This window comes from Diadema setosum, chromosome 2, assembly GCF_964275005.1.
Source record: "Diadema setosum chromosome 2, eeDiaSeto1, whole genome shotgun sequence".
NCBI classification, from domain to species: Eukaryota; Metazoa; Echinodermata; class Echinoidea; order Diadematoida; family Diadematidae; genus Diadema; species Diadema setosum.
This window is the reverse complement of record NC_092686.1, coordinates 10,691,960-10,710,352: the sequence shown is the minus strand read 5'-3', so window position 1 is coordinate 10,710,352 and position 18,393 is coordinate 10,691,960. Positions and strand designations below refer to the sequence as shown.

Sequence of the window (18,393 nt, the reverse complement as noted above, 5' to 3'; positions counted from 1 at the left end):
GCATTAACAAATAAAGTTAGGTACCAAGTGTCCCAATATTTACTTCACTTGCCTCATAGCAGAGTTTCAGTTGCCCTACCAAGAAGGTATATGTGTGTGGAGAAGTATCCATTGAAAAAGTAAAAAATTACTGAGTATTTATATATGCTCATCTTGAAACCAGCAGTACCGGGAGGACTTCGCTTTTATCTTTTTCAGTTATGGCGGGCCTTCTTTTTTAGCTTCTTTTTTAAATTCAACTACAACTGGTACAACCTTTCTCCTCCTCATCCTCCGAGACCACCTTGGTTGGGGCCAGACACGTGTCGCCATCGATTTAGGGATCATCCACACGCAGAGAAAGGCAGATGAAGAATTAATTGATTCAAGCCATTGATCAGCCGATCCCCTCCACTGCCCATACAGTGCCCCCTCCACCCTCAACAACTCCAACGCAGATAGAACCTTCCCAGAGGAATAAGGGGAGAACACTACAAAGAGCGGAGTTGAGCATAGAGAGTGGTTGGGTTCATTAGTCATATCTCTATAAAATTCATTCTACTTTTATCCGATCTTAGAATGTTTGGCTTTAGCAGAGTGGTTATGAGCGAAAAAAATAGTTGACGCCTATTTCAAGGACAGAGTTCTTATACCCGGACACGCAGAAACCACATATTTCCTTTTTTTTTTCAAAGAGTAGAGAGTCTCTGCTAAAGTCTCTCTTGTTATGGGGTAATAAGACATCCGCTTTTGCTCTAGCTACTCACGGAACTGGTTTTGAGTAACATGACTGGATGTCAGCAAAGGCTATTTGTGTACATACCTTGTCATGGCACATTGAAAAACCTTTACGCTGACATCACTTACAGTCAGCAACTCTCTCAGAAAACTGAATACCAATCAGCATTCAATTTTTCTTTTATTATGCAATAATTCAGAATGTTGCACATGAAATGCCAGTGATCTTATCTACACAACTTTTTTTTTTCCTGGTCAACACTGATATCAATGTAAGCATTTTCATAAACCCATATCAGATTAATGCTTTCAGTTCTACATCAAAATCAAACACACACACACACAAAACTTCCCCATTACTATCCATGACTCATATTTTGTTTTCATGCCTGCACTTTCAAGTGTTGTCAGATAACAGCAATAGAAACTATTTTCTGACAACCCAATGGCCAAATGCTGGGGGAAAAACAATAAAAATATTTACTGTATAAATACAGAATTGTAACTTTCAAAGTAAGATAAAGTTCTGTCATGGCTTTGACTATCAAACATATAAAACCCACACTCAATAAGGCCTATTAAAGTATAGAGACAGTAATTTTCCTCACCAGTGCAAAAAAAAAAAGACAATCCCTTTTTTATAGATTTTACATTCATTTGGCTCATTCAAGAAACAAACAAAAAAGTATGTTTTTTATGAATCATAAAGTCACTGATGTCAAGCATATATCAATTTTATTTCTCTTGTAAATACTGCAGAGGAGATGGAGGTATACTTTCTTTTACCCCACATTTCTAACTGCCAATGCAAGCGAATCAGCAAGTAGATCTGTGACAGGCAATTCAAAGTCGATCTTAACTGCATATCATGGAGTAGAACATTTTCATGAAAAATCAGTAACTAAATATGAAAGGCAGCAAATCTGAACCAATATGAAGACTCTACGGGAGTCGGTAAAAAATGGACAACAACGTGTGCATGACTACAACACTACATGCTACAATCTGTGGTGATTCTTCAAATGAACCGACTCTGTGTAGATTGTGATATTCTCATTCCATTATACCTACTTTAATTTAATAGCTGGCCTTGAATGTCATGCTCACTATGTAGGCCCATCTGCAAGTCCTGTCAAAGACAAAATCTACTTTAACCATTAGAGACTAAAAAGAGGCCAAACAGAATTAATCAAAACAACCATTGACTGCTTCTCTTAATTCTGTTAATACATGGACAATGAAATTCAACTGTGATCAGACAAGAATATCGAGCAAAAGGGGGTACTATGCAGAGTGTAGTATTGTACCACTGTTCCAATAACCCAAAATGTGACGCTGATTCATAATCTTGGTTTGGTGAACCTGTTTGATGTGAGGCAAATTGTCTGGACAGTTGCTGCTGTCGATCATTGATGCTAACAATATCAATTCCTAGATCATGGTTTCATAATTCATCGTCATTAGTTAACAGTCAGCACTGTGTCAAACTATTTTTAATTTTTCACTGCCATGCAGGTTATTTTAGGCTCATATATTTGCTGTTTGACAGTTGTTGTCATTTACATTGCCATTTTGTTATGTAGGCCTACAAGAAAAAAAAAATCATACAAAATTCACTGATCACCACATGATAGATTTTGAGAAGTATTTCCAAATCAGTATATAAGAGCCAGCAGATTTATTCCAGTTTTCTATGACTTTGAGATAATTTGCTTGTGAACTATAAAAATCATAAACCATCTCCAAATATTATTTCACACCTGCAAAACAAACAAGCAGCTATGCTTCTGTTGCAGTGTTCGTTTGCAAAATCAACATAGCGAAAGGAGGAGAGAATTTTGTATTTTCCTTCCTTTTTTCTTCTCCCCTGAGCAGACATGGAGTCAAAAGAGCCAAAACACTTGAAATTCAATCCACCCTTGAGAACTGGAGAATGCTTTGAATATGCACATATGTCTACTGACGTCTGGTCAACATGCTCACATGCTGCTTTTACAGCCATAGTCTACGTTAGGAATGAACAAACTCTTTTGCTGTGCATTCCACATTTACATCTGGACAAAGAACAATAACAACTGCAATTGATTAAAGAGTTTTAAAACAATCTAGCTAGAACTTAAATATTTTTCATCACAGCTTCAAGAATTATGTCACTCCCAATGTGGATTTTAAATAATATTCACATGCTGCCTTGAAGATTGGCAAATTCCCATTTGGATCAACTACAATTCACATGTGTCAGGCCATTGAGGACTTTACAGCCTAGATCAACACAATGTCTGCCGATTTGGCAGGCATTCCTAAGATCTGTTGCCAGGACAACACAATCAGAAACACCAAGTTCGGTCAAGCCCGGTCACTCTGTAGGCGTTATTTTTTTTTTCACCTTCTTCGTAAAGTCAACCAACCCTGGGCAAAGTTTGCCCTCAACCCTCAAACTTCCAAGTACCAGATTTACCTCTTGGTCCTACAAACTCATATTCTTGTGTGAGCTGCTCCTGTAATACCATCCCATACTCCAAGGCCAGCATTATACACAGCCTCATTCACCTCCGCTCTGACCACATAACAATGACCTCTGTGGACGGAAACTTCAAGACATATAATGCCCCCTGGATAACCAATCATATTTTCATGAAGGTGGTACGGGATATTAGAAGGGGCAGAATTTAAAAAAAGGGGGGGGGGGGCTCAATTTCAATTACCCTGGAGGTATATGAACTCTAAATGAGGGGGAAACGTGACCTGGCCAGTATTGTGGTTGGCCAGTTATTTTATAGCAACAAATGAGGACTGGGCAATATTACTAATAGAACATGGCATGCTTGCAAGAGAGGACTGCACAAAATTTGGAAGACACATGGCGCATATGGTCATTCAAGAAAATTACCGGTATCTCTTTTATTCAAAAAGCACTGAAGCCACAGTTATGAAATCATGTTTCAATGAAAAATATACTAAACCAACTGTTTTTTCAAGCCATTTCCATTATGTTTGAAACTTTTTGTATTTTGCCATAGAGTCAGAGCTACCCATTGCAAAAAAAAATGAAAAAAAAATTCTTGCATTGTAACACTTTTTTTACAGATTGTCCGAAAATGTAGTGTTTCTCTCAATCAATGGTGTAATGAGTACTTAAACTATGCACTATGCTCATCAGCTATAGAACGTCACTTTAACTTGGAAGTCTTTTTTTTTAATGCAACTGTGCCTGAAGGGAAGCACAACGTAGCTGCACAGTCAAGGCTCACCACACCTCAACAAGTTTGCTGGAGGGACACATAACTGTACAGAGTTCCTAGATGTCTTCGTGTTTATATAAGGATGACAAGAGAGTTTGCAATGCACTCTATGCCTATTATTTTTACTAGCCTCTTCCACCCAAAGTCTCATACAGTTGCATGTAAGTACCGGTAACAGAGTAAGAGTTTTAATGCATGCAAATCTCACTGGAATTCAGAGCCCTAAAGTCCTATTAACAATCTAAATTAGATGCTCACTCATCTCCCTCTTTTACCATGGGTCAGTGCTTGTGCAGAATTAAACCTGAACCTCAAGTCCCTGGCTAAATCCACCAGCAGCGTTGAACGTTCCCTCCCCCCTGCCCCCCCCCCACCACCCCCCCCCCCCTTCCCCCTTTCTTTACAGTAACCAGGGAGCACCTCCCTGCAGTAACTGACTCTTGGAGTTCTTTTCACAATGTATGCAGTCTCCCCCTCTCCTCACCTCCTCTTTTATAATCCCAAGAATGTATTCAACAGTAGGTCCCTCTTCTCAGTGACCTCATCATGCCCCAATTGACACTCCTGGTCCCAAAGGTAAACCTACAACATCTACAATTTAAGAAACGCTACCCCACACCACACAGGGGTGACAAGTACCCATGGAAGAAAGCAGGACCGATTTTTCATTACTACTATTCAACCAGAATCTCCATTTTGAACCATCAAGAGTTTCTTCCGACAGGGCTTGCTGATTGTTCCATTTCTCACCCTTTCTACGGCTGTGAATAACCCTCATGGAGGCAACCAAACGTGACACCCAAATCAAATCCCGAAATATAACCCATTCAATTTTGAGTTCATACACGCCAAGACAAGACAATGGAAAGAAAGCCACAGGGGTAACCCTGCACCCCTAAGATCCCCAAAATCTGGACAACTCTTATGAGTTTCCCCCTCAATCAAAACCTTGAATCTGTTGGTGGTAGACCACAATTGAGAATGGGAGGGACAATTGTGGAGAATCGCCGCCAGTGAGCTTCTTTTTTCTTCACTTCCTGTATATTCTTCAGTCATTGTACCCTATTTCACAATCTGCACTGGTTGCACATTTATTAATTAGAAATATTCCTCCACATGTCATATGCAGTGCTTACAGGAAGTTGCAATCCTGGCTGAAAAACCAATTTGATCATGTGACATGGTAGTAAACATGACTTTCTAAAATTATCCACTGTATTAGATTTCCTGCATAATTGCAAGGGGTGCCATGTAATACAATACAGACTTTTTTTTTAAACTTAATGATTCTTGGGTTGAGTCTGTTTCTAATGCAACTGATCGACAAATTGACCATTATCAACATCAATAAAGACTGATAATTCAGTGTTTTAGCAGTAGCCATGATAAAAATTTGTCAATCAGCTGCAATAAAAACAACTACATGTAAGAATCATTAATTTGAATAAACATGTGGTACCTGCTGCCATAAGAAATCAGAACAATCTTTATTGACTACTCTTGCTTTTGTTGTTGTCACTGATGGGGAAACACAATCCCATTGGGATTCTTTTCAATCTCACACAACTATTACAGTATACTTATCTCTGGACATTCTAGTTGATTCTTGGTAATGCACATAAAGCACAGCTATGTATTTCACAGTGTATGAAGATAGACTGGTAAACCGCCACCGTAGCAAACTCTACGAAAGCTTATGTAATCTACCTTTATCAAGCACGAGACACTCAAGTCTACTGTGTGTCTACACTGCTCCTGCAATTCTTAAAGTTGTATTGATGTCACCATACAAATTGTCTTCTTCTGAGAATCCCAACTATTAACTGCCACTTTAGTTGAAGATGAATTGACTGTTTACCACCAGTACACACTGGTCAGACAACAGGGTGATGTGAAACTACTTTGCATGTCCAAATCAAAAAAGCTTTGAAAAAGAAAATGCACGGTGATGAATTTGTATAAATTTCCAGGAAGACAGGGAGTTAGCATGGCTGTGAAAGATATTTTGGTTGGCCACAAGACGTGAGGTAACTACAACCACTATTTGAAAACTTCCTGGACTATTCCTACTAATACACTGTGCATAGACCATTACCTGGTCTTCCTTTTGTGTCCTGTTTTTCTGCTTGTATCCTTGGTAAAACTACTAACCTGTTACAGCAAGTTTTTTTCATGACCCACAGATATGCCCACAACCTCTTTCATATACCATACATGAAATGTTACATTCCAGTATGCTTGCTGCTGTCAAGAAATTGAAGTTCGTCGTGATGCTATGGAGTAACCATGGTAACATGTGTATATGCACATAGGAAAATGGGATAGTAATGAGATGGAGTTTGTAAATTATACCTTTGCAATGTCAAATTCTGATCACTGTTAAAAGAGAATAGAAGCTGGTTGGTCATCTCTATTAAATCCTGAGTACTGTCTCGTCTCTCCAAGTACAAATTGTACCCCTGCCACAGAGGTTATGTTTTTGCCTACGTTGGTTTGTCTGTCTGATTGTCTGTTTGTTTGTTTATTTATCTGTTTCTTTGTTTGCAAAATAACAGATTTCGATGAATTTTGCAGGAAAAATTGATAATGATACAAGGAACATATGATTAAATTCCGATAGTGACCCACATTACTGTCTGGATCCAGGAATATGTTTGATATCTTTTAGATGAAAATCACAATATGGCCTATGGGTGGAAATGAGCTGCTTGGCAGCGGTCTGCACTCTCCAAGTGCTTTTTCTAGTTTACATTCATACATCAATCCTGTCTTCGTCCCAATGCTCTTAGATGGAAAAGAGCAACAGGGTTTCCACTCTTCATTTTTTCACTTGCTCAAGAGTTAGGATGGGATAATGAGTAAAATCAAGACAGGAGTAGGGAAGGAGTAGGGAAGGAGTCTGGGAAGAAATCCAAGCACAGTCATACCGCTAGATATCTCTTCGACATCTGCAGTCAAACTCTGGAAAATCGATTGATTGTCGGTAGAAAAATAATTCATAATGGCAACAAGCTTTCAATGACATGTGTGGTAATCTCATCATGTATTACAAAGATAGAGAGAGAGAGAGAGTGAGCAGGTGTTGCTTAAACTGAATTCTTTTTTTTTTTCGCCCTAGTTAAAGTCAAGAGCAAAAACACATGTGACATGCTTAAGACGGGACGCCTCTCAATAACAGAGATGTCTCCCACAACTCCCCAAGTTCGGCATCACTACCTGGGTGTCTCCCAACCCAAATCCCTCGACACCTGTTCCGAAAATAATCTAATTTACCCAAATCCGATTGCAATCTCTCACCACCAAGTCCGGATTCTGTAAGAGAGCCTTCTTTTTTGCGGGTCGAGATCAAGAATCATGCCGAACATAAAGTATGCAAGAAGGTGCCATCTTTGGCTGAGTCAAGGATCTTTGTGGTAACAATGCCCACTTTTGTGTGACAAATTATCCATTTTTCAAAGAAATCTGGACTTGCTCCAATTTTGGTTATTTCTTTTTTCAGATGGACACGACAGAAAATGCTAAAATAGTGCACACATTGCACTTATACATTCAAGCACTAAGCTCACAAAAGAAATGTAGACTGAGATTACAAACATCTATATTAATGAATCCAGAGATCTCGGGGACACCTACTAATTTACCAGGGAATGGTTGGAGGGTGAGATTTCTAGAAAGTCATGCAGCATTTTCCCAAGAGGTTACCCACGATGTCTTTTATGCTACAGCATCACCCAAGACAGCTGAGGTAATCTCAGGTTAAATTGTACAAGCATGAAAGGGGCATAACTGCAAAAATAATCCAAATAGTAAATCAACAACCAAAACATAACACTTCCTGGTACAAGTTTGTGATTTTTCTGAGAGCACACAAGCCATTAGAATTGATTGGTTCAAGTTTTCAGTTTAATTGCTCCTCTCTTCTCCTTGGCAAATTTCTCCATCATGCTTGGTCTCGCTGCAAGTTACCAACCAAATACTGTTTCCCTAGTTTTGTCTATCCCTCTCTCCCCCACCTCTCCCCTCTCCCAACCCCCTCCCCATCCCCCCCACCCCGTCTGACTCTCTGTACAAGGATATCCTTTAGATATGTCAAATTTGTACAAACCTGCGGAAAGTGTTGAAAATATTGAATGAGGTTTTTTTTCTTCTTTTTTTTTTAATGGAGGGAGGGAGCTATTCATTCCAAGGTACATGTTTTCCATCCTCCGCTGAAGAAAACTGCTGGCGAGTATGAACTCAACCAGTATTCCTGCCTGGGTTCTTCTATTCAATGGTCCCCTAGCCACAATACCTATCATAACATTATAATCTTCAGATTGGGGGGGAAACCAGGGTGGTAAGAAAAACATATCTGTGCACTTTCTGAAGGTCTCCATACTCAAAAATGTTTACAGTGCATTGATCAAGTTTAAAACTTTTATGTTGAGCACTATGAGAAGAATGGTATTACATTGCAATTTGCTTGCTTTGAATGCAAAGAAAAAAATTCTGTGCATGGATATTTTGACACCTTTTCTGAACACAAAGCAAACTTTATCAAATTCTCCCTAAAGGCTTGTGCATCTCCTAACAATGTCACTGGGCAGTTGCAGACCACAAATGAGAAGAAAATTATGCAAAGTAAAGAATCAAAGTCATTCAATACTCACATGTAGATATAATCCTCAGTGCAAATAGATTCCAAAGACCATGTGTGGACAGGCAATGGTTCTGGTATGAGGTGTTAGAATCCACTGTACAGAGACCTGGGTATAAAGAAAGAAGTGACAAGCAGGCCTTGGTATCAGTCAAGTGTCGTGAAGCAAAACGAGGCAAAGGTTTGGCTACATCCTTGACATATCGGGTCAGAGAACTAGAAAAAAAAATGGCAAAGGCAAACTGATAGGCTAAAACATCACACTAACACAGGAAGATCCAGTTATGAGAACATTTCCACTCCGATTAGTTGTCGGTGAATGAAGAGCATCGTCTTGCTGTTACCAGCTTGCCTTAAATGAAACCATTCGTGCACAAGAATTCCTTCTCGAAAACTTTAGTTTCGTCACTCAGCTGCAGCTTGACGTGACACCTCCTTGCTGATCTCACTTTCGTGGAATGAGCGATGTACCTCGCGAACTACAAAGGTTTACATAAACACGACAAGCCATTGTGCGCCATAGCAGCACCTTTATTTTCTAAACATTTCCTTCCCCCTTGTCCTAAAGAAGGTGCAAATATTGGCCAATAGGACTAGACCCTTTAGAAATGAAGGATGGGAGTGAAACTCACTACAAGATGTATTGTGCTCTGGACAAGAAGGAAAAATGGACAGCAGGGATTTGTCTCTCTGTTTTATACCACTTGCACCCAAACCATTCTTTATTCTCTCCCCCCTTTTCTCCTCCCTCTCTTTCTCTCTCCCTCCCTTTCTTTCTCTCTTTTTTTTTTTTGTTTCCACCGATTCTTTTCATCATTTCTGCAAGCCTCGTCATTGTCATTTCGCAATACCCATGACTGGGAATCGGCGTGGAAGCTGCAAGAATGCATGGAATGCGAATCGTGAAGAGCAGTGATCACTTGTTGCACAGCAGACAAGAGGGGTCCGTCTCCTCTCCCACGCTCGCTGCTCATTGGACCGACTGGAGTCACATGCTGGGAGCCACAGACTGGGGAAAAAAAAAGATGGCTTTTGGATGCCGGGCACTGGAGCATTAGCATGCATCATTAGAGTCAAACACAACCACAATTGCCAGGTACTCCCATCCAAAGTCGTGATTATGAGATCGGAAAATTCCAATGCCAGGGCTTTTTCATATCTCCCTAAAAGCTGCCAAAAGCACCTCATTTCCGAATCTTTTCACAAAATCTGAATTGGATAATTGGGACGGATTGTTACAAGATTTGTATAGAATTGTTTCAGATATATATATTCTGCTGGTTGGAACCACCATCCATAGCAGGTCAAGTCGAGTCAATGACTTCCTGTTTACGTGTCTCAAAACTATAAAATACAACAATAAATATTTGTACCAAGGCAATACTCCTTTATCATATACCGACACAAATAACAGTATTCAATAACAAAACAAACAGCGATGGTGTGCCCGATGGGGAATCAATACATTATGACAGAGCATCATAAACTTTTGTCCAAACATTAATCTACATACCTGAAAACAAGCTTGAATGTCAATATTTGAAGAGTAAGACGGCATAACAAGTTACAAATTTGTAAGTCCTTTCTTGTTAATGTGAGATATTTGTGATTAAAGCTGCTACAAACAAAGAAAGTAAAACAAGATATGGGATATTTTCACTCATAACTTCAAGAATAATCCTTGTAATGTAGCAAGTGAGGCATCACTGGAAAAGTTTATATTGCTCTATTTGATGATGGACTTACTTTGAAATGCTTAAAAATGGAAATAAAACTGCTCATATTTTCCATGGTAAAAGGTCAAATCTTCTCCCCATGCAAAGCATATCATACAAATAGACTCTGGTATACCAATGATGATTAACAACATTATATCACATGAAATGTAATAGGGTGTCATTTCTGTACGTGCATCTGGTATATAGGCCTATATATATATTAATCAAATTATAAATTAATTGAATATACATGTAATAACTCTCATCCAATCAAAACTTGTCATACATAGAGTCCAGTGACTTAGTTTTGCAATGATAAAAGAAAATCTGGGATCTGGGTCAGCACCAAAACATTTGGGAGAAATTACAGGATTGTACAATGTATGCATGCATGCCCTGCAAGATATTTTTTCTTTATTTTCTGTCTGCAGAAAACTCTGCCAACCAGCTTTGAAAAGCTTTCAGGAGGTCACACAGTTTGGACTCAAATCCTCAGACAAAAGTGATGTCGGCAGAGGTCAACGCAGAAGAAAGCCTGCTCCCCAGACGTGACCCAGTAAAACGGCAGAAAGAAAGATCACTTTTCAGCTGCTTTGCAAGACTTAATCCTAAGGGTCCTCCCAGCAGCCAGGGGACTGAAAGAGCTGTGTTAGCACACCAGCCAGCCAGCACTGCCACCATCAGCGTTGTGTGCTGTTCTGCTGGTGAATTGACACATTGTTAACTGCAAACCTTGCAGGCTGTTTCAAGGGATGTAGTCCCCATCATGAATGCCCTCAGAAAGTCTCTATCACATCTTTTCTAAAGACTACATCTAATACTGAATCAGAAAAGCAACAATGACAGCAGTGGTCTTTGGTTGAACAGTACTACGAATAGGCTGGTTACCCTGGGTATGAAAGACGATACTAGCATAAAGTATTCTAGTAACTAAATGTACTAATTATCACTCATCATTGTCGCATTGAAAAAGAAAATCAAGGCCCTGGTTGAAATTTCCCATCAGTACTAAACCTTTACAATATCTTGAGATTCGCTTAGCTTATGTCAAAATGTAGAGGCCTCCTTTCTTTAATTTCCTTTGAATGCTAATTTAATATGCTCAACAGGTTTGCACATCTGCTGCGAAAATACATACCTCACCAGTGTCAGGTTAAAGGTGAGTAATTGTTTATTATCACCAGCATTAACTATTCCTCCCACTGGTAATCTGCCAGGGCTGGAGAGTGCTGTATACATCCTATACAATAATGGAGCCTATTCATGCTCACAGCGTGATCCAAAACCATTACAATGGGGATTAAAACAACTGTGTAGACAGTGAACTTGACAAGTCTCGGGTTTAGAATGAGAGCCTTATGCAATATAAACATAGAACTTGTATCACCTGCAATGTCTACCTTACCTCTCTTTGTGTAAATGTTACAGTCACTCTATAAACCACCTGTTGCAAAGCAAGTATGTGTGATCTACCCTGTACCTCCTTTATTTACCCCCATCAACTTCTGACATCATGAAGCAACAGTCTTTATTTTCAGCTTGCCATTAAAGTGAAATAACCTTCTCCTTTCAACTGGGGGCTGGTGCCTATCATAAATAATATCTTCTTCAACCATAAAGGTGCCTCAAACCTACTTGCTGCTCGCCAAGGGTAACCAAAACTCACTGTCAAAAGAGTGATATGAGCGGGCATCCATTTGTTTTAACCCCTTCTGTGCTTTGAGACTATGAGTTACGATAGGCACAGAACACCCCATAGCCTTGTACATACTGTTCAAAGTCCCCGGCACCCAAAGGTTTTAAGTACAGTCGTGTGTATTGAGAGGCCTTTGCCTGAATGCCAAGTTTAGGCAGGTGTGTGAAATATCTCTCAAAATACTCTGACCCACTGCTCCACTCATTGTAAAGATATACAACCTTTTCTAGGAGAACTTTTATAGACAATGTCCACGCACCATGAGGACTTCTTGAAAGGAGGGAATTGAGAACAACATAAAATATAAATCTCTGACTGAATGCCATGATCAGCTGATAATATGCATCTCATAACAGTTTGTCTAATTCTTCTCCTCCTTCATCACCTTCGCATGTGCACGACTTCATGTTGCACTAAGAAAACTTTCTCTTCTAACTGCTTTCTATGCTCGGTACACACTGAATCTTTACCACCTTTTTTTTTCTTAATTTATTTTCTTTTTCTTTTTCTTTTTTGCTGCCATGAGGTAGCATGTGAAACTATTCCATCATTAGTGGCATTAGCTTTCCAAGCATTATCGCAAGCACTTTGAAAGATGGCGGCAGCATCCAGCACAGGTTGTGCAAATGGCAGGATGACTGTCAACACATAAAATACATTCACCAAAAGCTTTACTATACACTTGTTGACCACTGCATCATCACTTGCAAGTTTTCCCACACTTATCGTGAAACATTCCACACCATCACATGTGTTTTTGTCTAAACTTCCTGCATTACTGCGGGATTTTGACAGCGAAACCACAATCTTGTAAAAAGTCTGACATTCTACGAGAAGAGCTGCTTTATGTTTCTTCTGCTCCATGTCTCTGGGCCAACGGCAATATCAGGTCTCAATTTCAACACCTTCGCTCGACTCAAGCTAAAAATCCTTTCCTGGAGAGGAAAAGCAAGGTATGATACCCACAAACCACAGCAGTAAATACTCTACCACAGAGCATAGCTTAAATTACAACGCTGATTCCATCTCTACCACGTCCTCCTAAATGTGATGCTCAGCCTCCTCTTCACATTACAACTAGCATCAGACTTTTAGAATTCAAAATTTGACATACACATAGGTTGTAAACATTACCCATTTGATGGATATGGGATGTCTACTCGTCCCTTGATAATGATGATAACAGAAATACATATGTTCTCATTCTCTCTCTCTCCATCTACCCATGACATCCATCTGTCCATCGATCAATCAGTCAATCTGTCTATATATCTATCTGTCTATCTACCTATCTATCTATCTATCTATCTATCTATCTATCTATCTATCTACAATGTATTCTATCTCAAAGAAGATACATGTGGACAAAGAAGTCAGAATTAAAGGGATCGCATAGTTTTGGTTGAGACCTAATTTCAGGTTTCTAACATTTTTCAGTGAGATAATGAGAACCCTCTTATGAAATATGAAAGAGCATGTAATTCCATGAGGAATTCAACATTTAATTGATGAAAATTGGTTTTGAAATGGCTGAGATATCAAAAACAGAGCGATTCTAATAAAGTGTGGGACCCACTTTTATTAAGATTGCTTTGTTTTATTTTGTTTTTGGATGTATCAGTCATACCAAACCCGATTTTCATCAAATAAACTTTGAAATCCTCTCAAGATGGTATGTTCTGTACTATTTCATAAGTGTTTTCTTGGTATCTCGCAAAAAGTTAAAAGCCCAATTCTCATCTCTACCAATACTGTATCATCCCTTTAAGATATTTGTTCTAGCACACCCAAGATGAGTTATGATCCATTATGAAATGTCCAAAGGTACAAAGTATACACCAACCAAGCTTTCAGATCACAAAATCTATAATGACAGCCCGATTGATAATTAATTATTCTGCCTTCTTATTACATGTGACTTGTAGTTTATGCTCCCCAAATTTGATACAGAAATTATGTTAGCTTATGAAGATATGATAGATCATATGACTTTATCTCAATGTCACAAAATGGCGTCCAGGTGAAGTCATCCATAAGCGATGGCAATGAAAAGTTTTGTCAACTTAGATATTGAAATGTGTGACATGATCATGGAAAGTTGCATGTTAACTGTAATGACACTTCTGAGATGGTAGTCACCACAAAATTTGGCAAAAAAAAAAATAAAGAAAGAAATAAAGATTTTGACAAACACAATAAGTGATAAGGTGATAGCATATCACCTCATAAACGTCAAAAAGGGAACATACTACCTCGGTACTACCTGTAACTTTGCCCACCACCCCCCCCCCCCCCCCCAATCACTACCACCACCATCACCACCACCATCACCACCCTCTCATCGAACGCGGTTTCCTGCATTCATGGAGGGGCGGGACTGCGACAGATACAGGAGTATAAGCTGTCAGTTTGTCTGCTAGAGGTATTATATTTCATTAAATTCAAGACTTCCAGGGCACTGATCTGAATTCCCACCTGACACAGGAACGGATTGCCTCTGTCTCCGTGTGAACCTGGTGGTCTCCGACGAGACCCGCATGTTATCACCATCACAGCGTCTTCCGCAAGTGCAAATGTTTTTTTCTCTCTTCCCCTCATGTATCACTGCGAAACAATTTTCTCTGAAAAACATTCCATTTCGGCCATCTTCTGAGATCCAAGGTTGTGTTTTTTCCCTCCCTGTCCCTCTTCTTTTTTTTTTCTTTTTTTTTTCTGCCAAGTTCCCAGTACCACTCTAGCTTGCATGCACATTTTTGAAAAATAATGTCATAACCATATGTCATGACTACCAACACCTTATATGACAAGGAATGAGTTTCACACACAGATTTTTTTTTTTTTTTTTTTTCGGTCCACTTACCCAGGGCTGCACATTAACCCATTTTTCTTCTGGTCGGACCTGTCCCTGTCAGGACCATTAGATACATGTACCCAGTTTTTCTTCTTTCGTTTCTTTTTTTTCATTGGTCTAATCCTAAAATTTACTGGTCCTATTCTTTTCTCTCTTTTCTTACTGGCCATGCTGGACTAGTAAATTTGGCAATACCTGAAAAGTTACTGGCCCGACTGTGATTTTTACTGGTCTGGGACCATCGGACTGGCACCAGTAATGCAGCTGTCATTTGTATGACGCACCTCTTGACCCCCGGGAAATGTGCGTCATGGTCGCGTCAAGTACCACCAATTTGATGACGCGTGGTGCCGTCACGGGAGCAAAATGTCCGTCACAATACTGACCCATTATGTGCGTCATAGTCGGTCATTTAACCAGAGTGTGTCAAAAGGTTCGTCATGGTATAATTTTGCGAGGCTTCTTGCATGGGGCATGGTATCCCTCCGTAACATCTAAAACAAACTCGCGATCGCGAGTCGGCCGAATTCACCGGCTCCTGGAAACGCGAAAATGACACAATTTTCAATCAGTTTTATTATAACATACTGATACTCACTTCATTCTCGTATGTCTTCTTTTTCTATCTGATGTCAGACTAAAGGTCTTTTCAGAAAGTTTGAGTACAAATTTGCTCCAAAACCACACCACCAAACACGATTTGTGATTAAAATCATCACATACAGCCCGCGGCATCGCGAAGCTCGCTATCCTTCAATCGCATTCACTGTAGTGTAGCATCGACCGTCGACCGTGGAACATGCAGCAAAACCACGTGCGTGATGTCGACCATGTGGTACATGTATACATACAGTACACGCGTACATACGTATACAGAAGGCGAGGCATATGGCAGAGGCCAGGCCCCAAAACACATACAAACGATTATGGAACTAACATTACTGAGAGTCTATTAAAACCTGCATTAACTTAAAATAGTAAATTCTATTTAAACACTAGCCATATAAACCATGTACCTAACTTGGGTTTAATAAGGTTCGTGTTTAAATAGGCAGGGGCTTCAATCAAGCTGTTTTCGAATCGGGGAAGGGGAGGCGGGAGGTTACGGAAAAAATTACTGTGGCCGGGCCGTAGTTTCGCGAAACTAGATAGTTTGCCATAGCAACGTGTATATCAAAACACGCGTTTCTATGGGATGTCCATGAACTAGGGAACGGTTTAGAGAAATTCGAAGTCATTCGAGGTTGAAGTGGTTTTTTCCTACGCATTTTTTTTTTTTTTGTTGTTCATATCTAAAAAATTCGATTTCTTAATTTTTTTCAACTGGTATTTGGGAGTCTTGTAATATATTTAAAATGTTGATAGAAATTTCTGAATATATTCAGAAAGTACGCCTAGGCGCCTACTGTTTGGATAAACGATAAACATGCAGTCTACGTTCGATACGAAGAAATCATTACGTCTTTCACGAGGAAAAACATACAAAACAAACAAAAAACACCTACGAACGAATGTTGATAGCCAAAACTTTGATAAGTAATAAGCAGTTATCATGAGCGTGAACTGAAATTAATTGTCATGATTTTGTTGTCTAACCAGGTGATGACTGCATCTCATTGAACCTACTCGTAGTGAATTTCTCTGGGCATACGAGACCTTTTAAGTATTTCTGGCTCAGTTGCATTTTTAATTGACTGATTAATCGATCTTTTTTTTTTTATTGTTCAGGGAACATAAGATATTCGATCAAGTACATTATATTCAACTGTTTGATGTTTCCTACTATGCGCCAAAAGAAAGGCTATAGAATCACGATATCTTTGCAATGATTCCTTTAATTCAACTAATGAGCTGGTTCTTCGATCGATATTTCCATGATATTTACACGCTGTTTATTCCAGTGCGCGCATTCTTCCGTCTGGCACGCACCTGGGTGTGGCACCTGCTTTTGTGGAAATTTCCACAAGGGGAGAGGGGTGGGGTGTCAAGTTTCTTCGAGCCGAAGAGACTGCATGTAAAACAATCTCTTCGCTCTAATTTATTGTCATTCGTGCTTTCCCCTTATTCTTTGCTGATATTGAACATTTAGATTTAACTTTACGAAGGTTGGTAGCACGTGGTTCTATTTTGTTGTGAGGTGTATGTAATTTCTTTTTTTTTATCATTCTTGGAAAGGAAAAGAAGAGTAAGGGGGAAAGAAGAATAAGAGGGAAAGTAAAATGGAACGAACGGCACGTACGCTCAGCATTCACAGTAAGCCGTCTTTTTACACCAGCATAGTATCATCACCATCAGACATCACTCAGACCATTTTAGCCTTTTCCTATCAACATTAAGAAAAATAAATAACAAATACAAAGTATCAACACCTCCCAACAACACAAATATTTAGAAAAGACAACACACGGCACACTACAGCGGCTGGTATCAAACTTCGTCGCTTCGATTCGAAAAAGTATTGCAGCAAAGCGGAGAAATCGCCGTTACGAAAATAGCAGTGCGAGACACTTGAAAGAATTACGTCAAATACTTCAAAGTATAAAGGGAACGGATAAAGTGATATAAAATGGAAGAAATCGTACCAAACGATGTGTGAGAAACGACAGTGAAAAACGTTAAGTTTAGTAGTAGGCTTAGGCCCTAGCAACAGTTTACAGCACCGAAAGCTACGCGAAAATAAGGTGAAAATAAATACACATTGGAAACTCGGTATTGCGACAAGATCCTTAGGATCAAGTCAATAAACGATACAAAACAAAGGAAATCAATTCATTTTGACCGGAAAATAGTTTGTTATAAGTATTCTGTTGTATGAGATCTCCTTTGATAGGCCGAGAAATACATCGAGCTTCCACGATACTCGGGAAAGACAGTTCGAACGCTTTTCACCTGCACATACTGCAGTGCACATCAATACACGAACAGAAACTCACCTCTTCCTTGCAGAAAAATGATGCAATAACGTTACAAAAAACACACACAACACTCTAAAAATCATTTCATACTTGGGAGGCAAGGGACAAGCGGATGAAGAAGAAGAGAAAAAGAAGCAGACATTGCACAACGGAACGCTTCTACCCCGATTCGAATCGAAACAGGGTACTGTCGTGGCAGCTGGCTACAGTGTGCAGCTAAGCTACTATACTAACGCTCCCCAGCCGCCCACAGCATGGGGATACAGTACCACGGCGATCGAAGTAAACATCCAGGGTCCGTAGGCGACAGGGATTCACGCGGGCGAAGTTCCGTTCGGTGTACACAGTTCGCAGGCAGCGAATTGCGTGAGCGCACACAGAGCTCTGCAGCATTCCAGTCTGGCACGTACTGCGAATAACATGTGCGTCAAGGGTCAGTCATTTTCACGAAGAGGTGCGTCACCATTTTGACTGGTTAATGCGTCAATGTCTCATAGAGGTGGGTCACTTTTTGTGACGGAGGGTACGTCATGGTACCTAAAAGGTATGACGTACATTGGTACTTTGACGCACCTATCCCGGGGGTCAAGAGGTGCGTCATACAAATGACAGCTGCAT

The 18,393-nt window shown here is 39.7% G+C and overlaps 1 protein-coding gene across 1 annotated transcript in view; it reads right to left on the bottom strand.

The window, feature by feature from the left end:
* LOC140239674 (plexin-A2-like) overlaps nt 1–18,393 on the bottom strand; it is a 127,701-nt gene that overhangs the window by 85,623 nt on the left and 23,685 nt on the right. Inside the window, exon 2 of the mRNA XM_072319506.1 lies at nt 8,609–8,704. The gene's annotated coding sequence lies outside the window, so the exon portion shown is untranslated. The remainder of the gene's footprint in view (nt 1–8,608; nt 8,705–18,393) is intronic.